Here is a 6,669-nt window from a genome sequence, read left to right as displayed (position 1 = left end):
GTTTTGGAAGTATAAAATTTAAGGTATAAACTTTGAGCCCTGGTCTTGGGCTGTAAGTGTCCTTTGGATAAGGAACTTAATATTAGTGACTCTTTGAGTCGAACGTCTTCCTCTGACGCTAAAACTACGGCAGCCCCGCTGCACTTGGTAGCACTTGTAGTCAATCCCGCTCCTGAGTCGGTTGACTATATCCTCTGCGAGGATGGAACACCCCGTGTTCGCGAATTTGCCCCCGGCGCAGCAGGACGCGCTTACTAAGCATATGTCCTTGCTTGGCCTGGAGGGCGTGGCTCATCTTGCATCGCAAGGTCCAGAGGCGGTCACCGCCAGGCTGGAATCGTTCTCCCGCTACGAGAACGCGCTATGGAGCACGTCCAAGAAAAGATGAGCGCCGCAACGGCGGCGGCGTCGATGATGCGTGAAGCGTCTATGAGACTGAAACCGCTCATGGTGAGCGTAAAAACCTTCGAGGGGAAAAATGGAGAGAATTTCCTTCTCTCCACCCGTGAGGTCGAGATGGCCATGGGATCGGCCCTGCGCCAGTCTGAGCATCAGCGCGTTGTGCTGGCTATCTCCAGGTTTGGAGGTCGCGCTCGCGAATGGGCACTAATGTGCGGCACGTCTGTTGACGCTGCTTTTTCCACTTGGGATCGGCTGAAGCAACAGCTTTCGCGCGTGTTCGCGCCGCCTAACCAGATGTACCGTATAAGGTCGAAGTTTCTTGCTACCCGCCAGAATAAGAAGGATTTATTGGACTTTGTCCAAGAGCTGAGAACTCTCATCGCCATAATAGCGGCGGACCCTCTTCCGGAACTGGTCAGCGTGACCGTGTTCATGGAGGGACTTCGTGTTAGCGCAGCTCGAACGGAAGTGTTCCGTGTACACCCTAACGTTTTCGAAGAGGCGGTGGATGTGGCATTGAATGCCGAGCACAACTTCAGGTCGGCGCGACCTGGTTGGAGCGCTGGTAGCGCAAGCTCTTCGAGCGGTTTAGAGCCGATGGACCTAAGCTATGCTGAAGATGAAGAAGCGGAGCTTCTTGCTGTGGAACAGCGCGCCGGCATCCGCCGATGCTTTGTGTGCAATAGCACTAAGCACTTGAGGGCATATTGCCCTCTGCGCAAAGAGCGCGTGGCTCCGGCGAGCCAACCCTCCGGGTCATCGCCGGGAAACGGCAATTCCCAGTAGGCGCGGGGCGGCCTACGGGGGAAGAACAGAGTTCTGTTGTGCCTCGAGGAGGTAGAGGGCAACGGGGCTCAGCTCCGAAGAGAGCTGTGCTCTCTTACGAAAAGAGTGTGTGGAAGCCGGGCTTGCTGGTCGTTCAAGCGAACGTGAAGGGCTTTGCAAAGCCATGGAGAGTCTTGATTGACTCGGGAGCCTCGGGCAACTACGCCCGTCGCTCCACCCTGGAAGGGAGTCAGCTGTATGCTGAGGCACTGGAAGTGCCAACGAGAGATACGATCTCTGTCCGTCTCGCGACGGGGACACTGGTAGCTGTGTCGAAGGTCTCTGTCGACCTTGGAGTGAAGTTTGAGAACTTCGATAGCGTGGAACGCTGTTTGGTCTTAGACCTGGATGCGAGGTATGACCTCATCCTTGGCATGGCATGGCTGGAACGTCATGAGCCATGGATCGACTGGAAGTCGAAAACGCTGGGTGCGTCGCACCCTGCTCCTAGTGGAGCTTTGGTGAGTCATGAACCCACCCCTGCTAGGAAGCAGAAGCGCTTTTGGCGCGAGCACGAGGCCGAGGCGGCCGTAGTGCTGGACATTGGTATGTCCGAAATTGTTAGCGACGAGGTTGCTGTTTGCCCTGAGGGCGTACGTGGTGCGGCACGCTATCCGCTGAGCGGTGCAGGTCAGGTCAATGACCAACCGCTTGGTCCTGGTGAGGACGAGCGCGGAGTGGCGCGTAATTCACGGAGTGGTACGGATCTGGTCGATGACCTACCGCCGCGTGATTCGAGGGACGCGGTCGACTGCGAGTCGAGGCATCATGGGCGTGGCCCAGGCGATACAGGTGAAGTGACATTGTGTAAAGGTCAAGAACCTCTTGGCTTTCAGCCGAGTGTCTTGCGAGACACTGTATCCTCTTCGAGGAGTGATGCTGCTGATGCACCCGGCGGTGGTGACGGAGATGTCGCCACACCGCCCTCATCCGGCTGGGCTCGGTCGCGGAGGGAGAGGAGAAGAAGACGCAGGGCATCTGTGACGTCTTCGACGTCGGACGATGTGTCCAACGTGACGAGCGGTGATGCTCCACGTGATTGCTGTGAATAGCTGTATACACTCGTGAACGGAGTGACGGGGGAGGTAAAAGGCGACATCAGCCTTGACACTCTGCCCGCTGCAGATGCTCTGCTAGAGCTGGACGAGATGTCCATTGCCGAGTTTGGCGAAGCCTTCAAGACAGGCGAGCTAGCCGAGGTGGCCCTGATGGGACCTGAGGAGGAGTTGAACTCCTCATCCGTCGTGGACGACGCGGTCCTAGAGGACACCAAGAAGGCGCTGAGCGCAAGAAGTCGATCGGCGATCCTCAAAGATCCTTCGGATCCCTTCTACCCGGTGGTGAAGGAGTATGGAGACGTTGTCTCGAAAGACCCACCGACGGGTCTGCCTCCAGATCGAGGCGTGTGTCATGAGATTGACCTGGTTCCTGGAACCAAATACTGCGTAACAAGGCAATGGCCTTTGCCGAGAGAGCAGTGTGACGTCATTGACGCATTCTTCCGTGCGAGGCACGAGGCAGGGATGGTGCGTGAGAGTAAGTCTCCGCACTCGACACCCACGTTCTGTGTCAGAAAGCCGAACGGCAAGTGGCGCATTGTTCATGCTTTTAACAAGCTAAATGCGGCCACTATCCCGGCGCAAACGCCGATTTCTCGCAGGGATGTTCTGCAGAACAGCATGGTAGGCTGTACTTTGTACAGTGCGCTCGACTTGGTCGATGGCTACTACCAATTGCTCATGAGAGCGAGCGACATTCCGCTGACAGCGGTGAGTACTCCGAGCGGTATGCTCTGGGAGTGGCTGGTCATGCCCCAGGGGCTGTCGAACGCACCAGCAACGTTCAATCGTCTTGTGACACAGCTGTTTAGGCCCCACCAGGCGTACGCGCAGACGTACTTTGACGATATATTCGTCCATAGTCGTGCCGAGCACGGAACGTCAGACGTGGATAACCACATTGACCACTTGCGAGCGGTGCTCGAGTGTATGCGCACTAATAAGTTGTATGCCAACTTGGACAAGTGCGTCTTTGGCGCGGAGGAGATACCTTTCCTCGGGTGCTTCATCGGGAAGCGTGGCTTACGGGCAGATCCTGCGAAAGTCAAGGCCATCGTGGACTGGTCGGTTCCCAGGAACCAAGAAGACTTACGCCTGTGGCTAGGCTTAGCAAATTACTTGCACAAGTACAACGCGAATTACGCGGAGATGGCTCGGCCATTATTAGATCTCCTTAAGAGGGACGCATCATGGTGCTGGAACGTCGAGCACGACGGAGCCTTTGAGGCTGTGAAGGAGAGCCTCCTCCAGGCTCCGATCCTTGCGCTACCGGACCCGGAAAGTCCGTTTAGCGTCGTCTGTGACGCCTCCGATTTTGCTATCGGTTGTGCTTTACTACAAGCAGACGCCGAAGGGCGTGAACGCGTGATCGCGTTTGAGTCTCGCCAGCTCAAAGCTGCTGAGAAGAACTATCCAGTTCATGACAAAGAGCTACTTGCAATGAAGTATGCTCTAGTCAAATTCAGGGTACACCTGCTAGGTTCTAAGCCATTTGTGACCTTTACTGATCATGCGTCGTTACGCACTGCGACACAGTCGCCTCATCTCTCTCAGATAATGGCAAGATGGCTTTCCTTTTGCCGAGTATAACTTCGAGGTGAAGCACAATCTGGGGCGGCTTAATGTAGTGGCCGATGCGCTCTCGCGCAGGCCGGACTACGAGTTTGCTCATGGCACGACAGTGACGTCGTCAGTGCCTGACTTGATACGCGGAGCGTATGCACAAGACGACATGTGCGTAGCGCTGCTACGGGCTCTTGTGAGCGAAGAGTTTAAAGACTCTGACAAGGAATTGTCTGAGCGCTTACGCGGGAGGCTGCATCAATACTCACTCGATGGCGGCCTGCTGTACTAGAGCACCGACTCTGAGGATAACCCTCGTGTAGTCGTTCCTCATGATGAGGATCTAAAGTATCGAATCCTCTATGAGGTTCATGATACGCCCGTGGGCGGGCACTTTGGTCGGGAGAAGACCTATGGCTCGGTGAGCTCGATGTACTGGTGGCCCCAGATGTATAAGTGCGTCGGCACCTATGTACGCACGTGTGAGACGTGTCATCGGACAAAGTCCGCGCCGAGCACGGCAGCGCCATTGGCGAGTTTGTCTGTCCCCAAGGGATGTTGGCAGTCCATGAGTATGGACGTTGTGTTTGGCCTTCCCAAGGATAAGGCGGATAACACGAATATTGTGGTCTTTGTAGACCGATTGAGCAAGATGGCTCATTTAGCGGTGATGCCGGACACCATTGATGGTGAGGGTACAGCTTTGCTGTTTTTAGACCGAGTATTTCGCCAACATGGCTTGCCTGAGGCAATTGTCTCGGATCGAGACCCGCGCTTCACCGCGAAGTTCTGGTCCCTCGTCAGAGTGCTCGGCACTCGTTTGGACATGTCCACAGCGGACCATCCGCAGACCGACGGTCAAACCGAGCGCGTGAATCGCGTTGTGGAGGATATCCTCCGAAGCGTATGCGCTGAGGCGCCAAAACGCTGGAGCCAGATGCTCCCACTCGTTGAGTTCGCATTAAATAATGCAGTGCACGCCTCGACAAGCTACACTCCGTTCTATGTGAACGGCTTGGCTAGCCCTCGCGTCCCACTGAAGCCGCCACGCCGTGGCTCAGGGCTTGATGGGGGAGGGATAGCCGAGCGACTAGCTGATGTCAGCCCTGTTGCGGTTCGCAAGCAAGTCGATGACTTTGTCTCTTTGAGACTGAGCGTAATGCGTCAAGTACGCGACGCTATGGCTGAGAGCCAAGACACGCAGAAGGAATATGCAGATGCCAAGGGCAGAAGCAATGTTGAGAGGTTTGAGGTCGGTGACCAAATTTTATTAAACGCTAAAAACCTACCTACTCATGCAGTGTCTGCAGACTTCAGGACGAAGTTAAGACCTCGGTTCATAGGACCGTTCAAGGTCGTGGCCAGGAAGAGCCTAGCGTATACGCTCAACCTTCCGAAGAAGATGCGCACGCATCCGGTCTTCTATGTTGGCTTGCTTAAGCCATATCAAGACCCTGCTCAGGTGAGCGCGGAGGCGTTGGTACCAGCGGTGGCCGGAGCACGGACAGCTGCAAGGGAGCAGGTGGTAGAGCCACGGGAGGCTGAACGACAGCAAGTGGTGGATCCACATATGTCTGATCAACAGCATGTGGCAGAGCCACAGGTCGCGGAGCGAAGTGCTCGAGATGCAGGAGCAAGGCAAGCTGAACATTCAGCCGAGCGACTGGACGCTCAAGGTCCGAGACCTGGTTGTGAGTCAACAGTGGTGGCTCTAACCTATCCACAAGGTGGAACATCTCTTCGAGATCGACCGATGGGTGGTGAATGTGAACGTTCGCGTCCTGGACGCCGGCGTCGTATGGACGCAGACGCCGTTCCGGCAAGTGCTGACTCTCCCCGCGAGAGCCCAGATGAGGCAAGGCCTCCTCCTGCTCTACTCGATGAGCATGGTGAGCTCCACTTTCACGTGGAATGCCTTGTGGCGTGGCGTAGACGCTAGGGTCGTACCCAGTACTTGGTGAAGTGGAGGGGTTACTTTCACTCACAGAACTCATGGGAGTTTGAGGTTATCCTCCGGCAAGATTGCCCTGACGTCGTTGACGCTTACGATCGTGCACATCATGTGCCGAAGCGCCACCATGGCGTGCGACAGCGTCGCCAGGCGCTGGGCGCCTCCCACTAGAGTGGGGAGCGATCAGGTCAGTAGTTGAGCTCAGGCTCTGACCAGTAATTGCAGCAGCCAGTTCGTACGTATGAGCGGTTTTCGCAGCGGGAGCAGGAGATGGAGAGACCTCGTGGTGATAGGGACATGGTTCCGGAAGAAGCGGGTGCTTCGTGTTGTGCTGAACGAGGTTCAGGCACAAGCGTCTCGATAGACGCATAGTTGTTTTGAAACAACTTGCTCGATGAGGATGATCCAAATGTGGATGCGCTGTAACAGCGAAAGTGATGTCCCGGACACGGGGATCGAACCACTGGCCGTTGGCTTGACAGGCCGGAGCTCCACCATTGAGCTATAAGGGCGATGCCCGTACGTCAGCCCGAGAGCGGACTACTCATGGTATGAGAGGTCTGTGCCCGGGTGGATTTGAACTACCGATCTGTGGCTTCCAAAGCCAACGCTCGACCACTGAGCTAAAAGGGCGTTGCCCTTAGGCTTGTCGAAGCGTGGACAACAGTTCATGGAACGAGAGGGCTGTGCCCTGGTGGGTTCGAACCACCGACCTATCGCTTGTGAAGCGAGTGTTCAACCGCTGAGCTGTTGTCGACGACCCGAATGAGTCAAGAGCATTGCTTAAAGCGGTTTGCAACTCTTGGAGTAGGCGCGGAGCGCGAGCGTAGGTCCGAGACCGCTTAAGAGCAAGATGCGCGCTGCGCTTGG

At 56.0% G+C, this 6,669-nt stretch overlaps 1 pseudogene across 1 annotated transcript; it reads right to left on the bottom strand.

The window, feature by feature from the left end:
- Positions 1-6,237: 6,237 nt before the first annotated feature.
- Positions 6,238-6,311, bottom strand: PITG_26834 (annotated as a pseudogene). Its single transcript has one exon. The product of its transcript is annotated as a tRNA-OTHER (tRNA).
- Between the last annotated feature and the right edge of the window lie 358 nt (positions 6,312-6,669).

This window comes from Phytophthora infestans, genomic scaffold (genome assembly GCF_000142945.1).
Source record: "Phytophthora infestans T30-4 supercont1.11 genomic scaffold, whole genome shotgun sequence".
NCBI classification, from domain to species: domain Eukaryota; phylum Oomycota; class Peronosporomycetes; order Peronosporales; family Peronosporaceae; genus Phytophthora; species Phytophthora infestans.
Note: the sequence above shows the minus strand (reverse complement) of the source record. Positions and strands in the feature narration are given on the sequence as shown.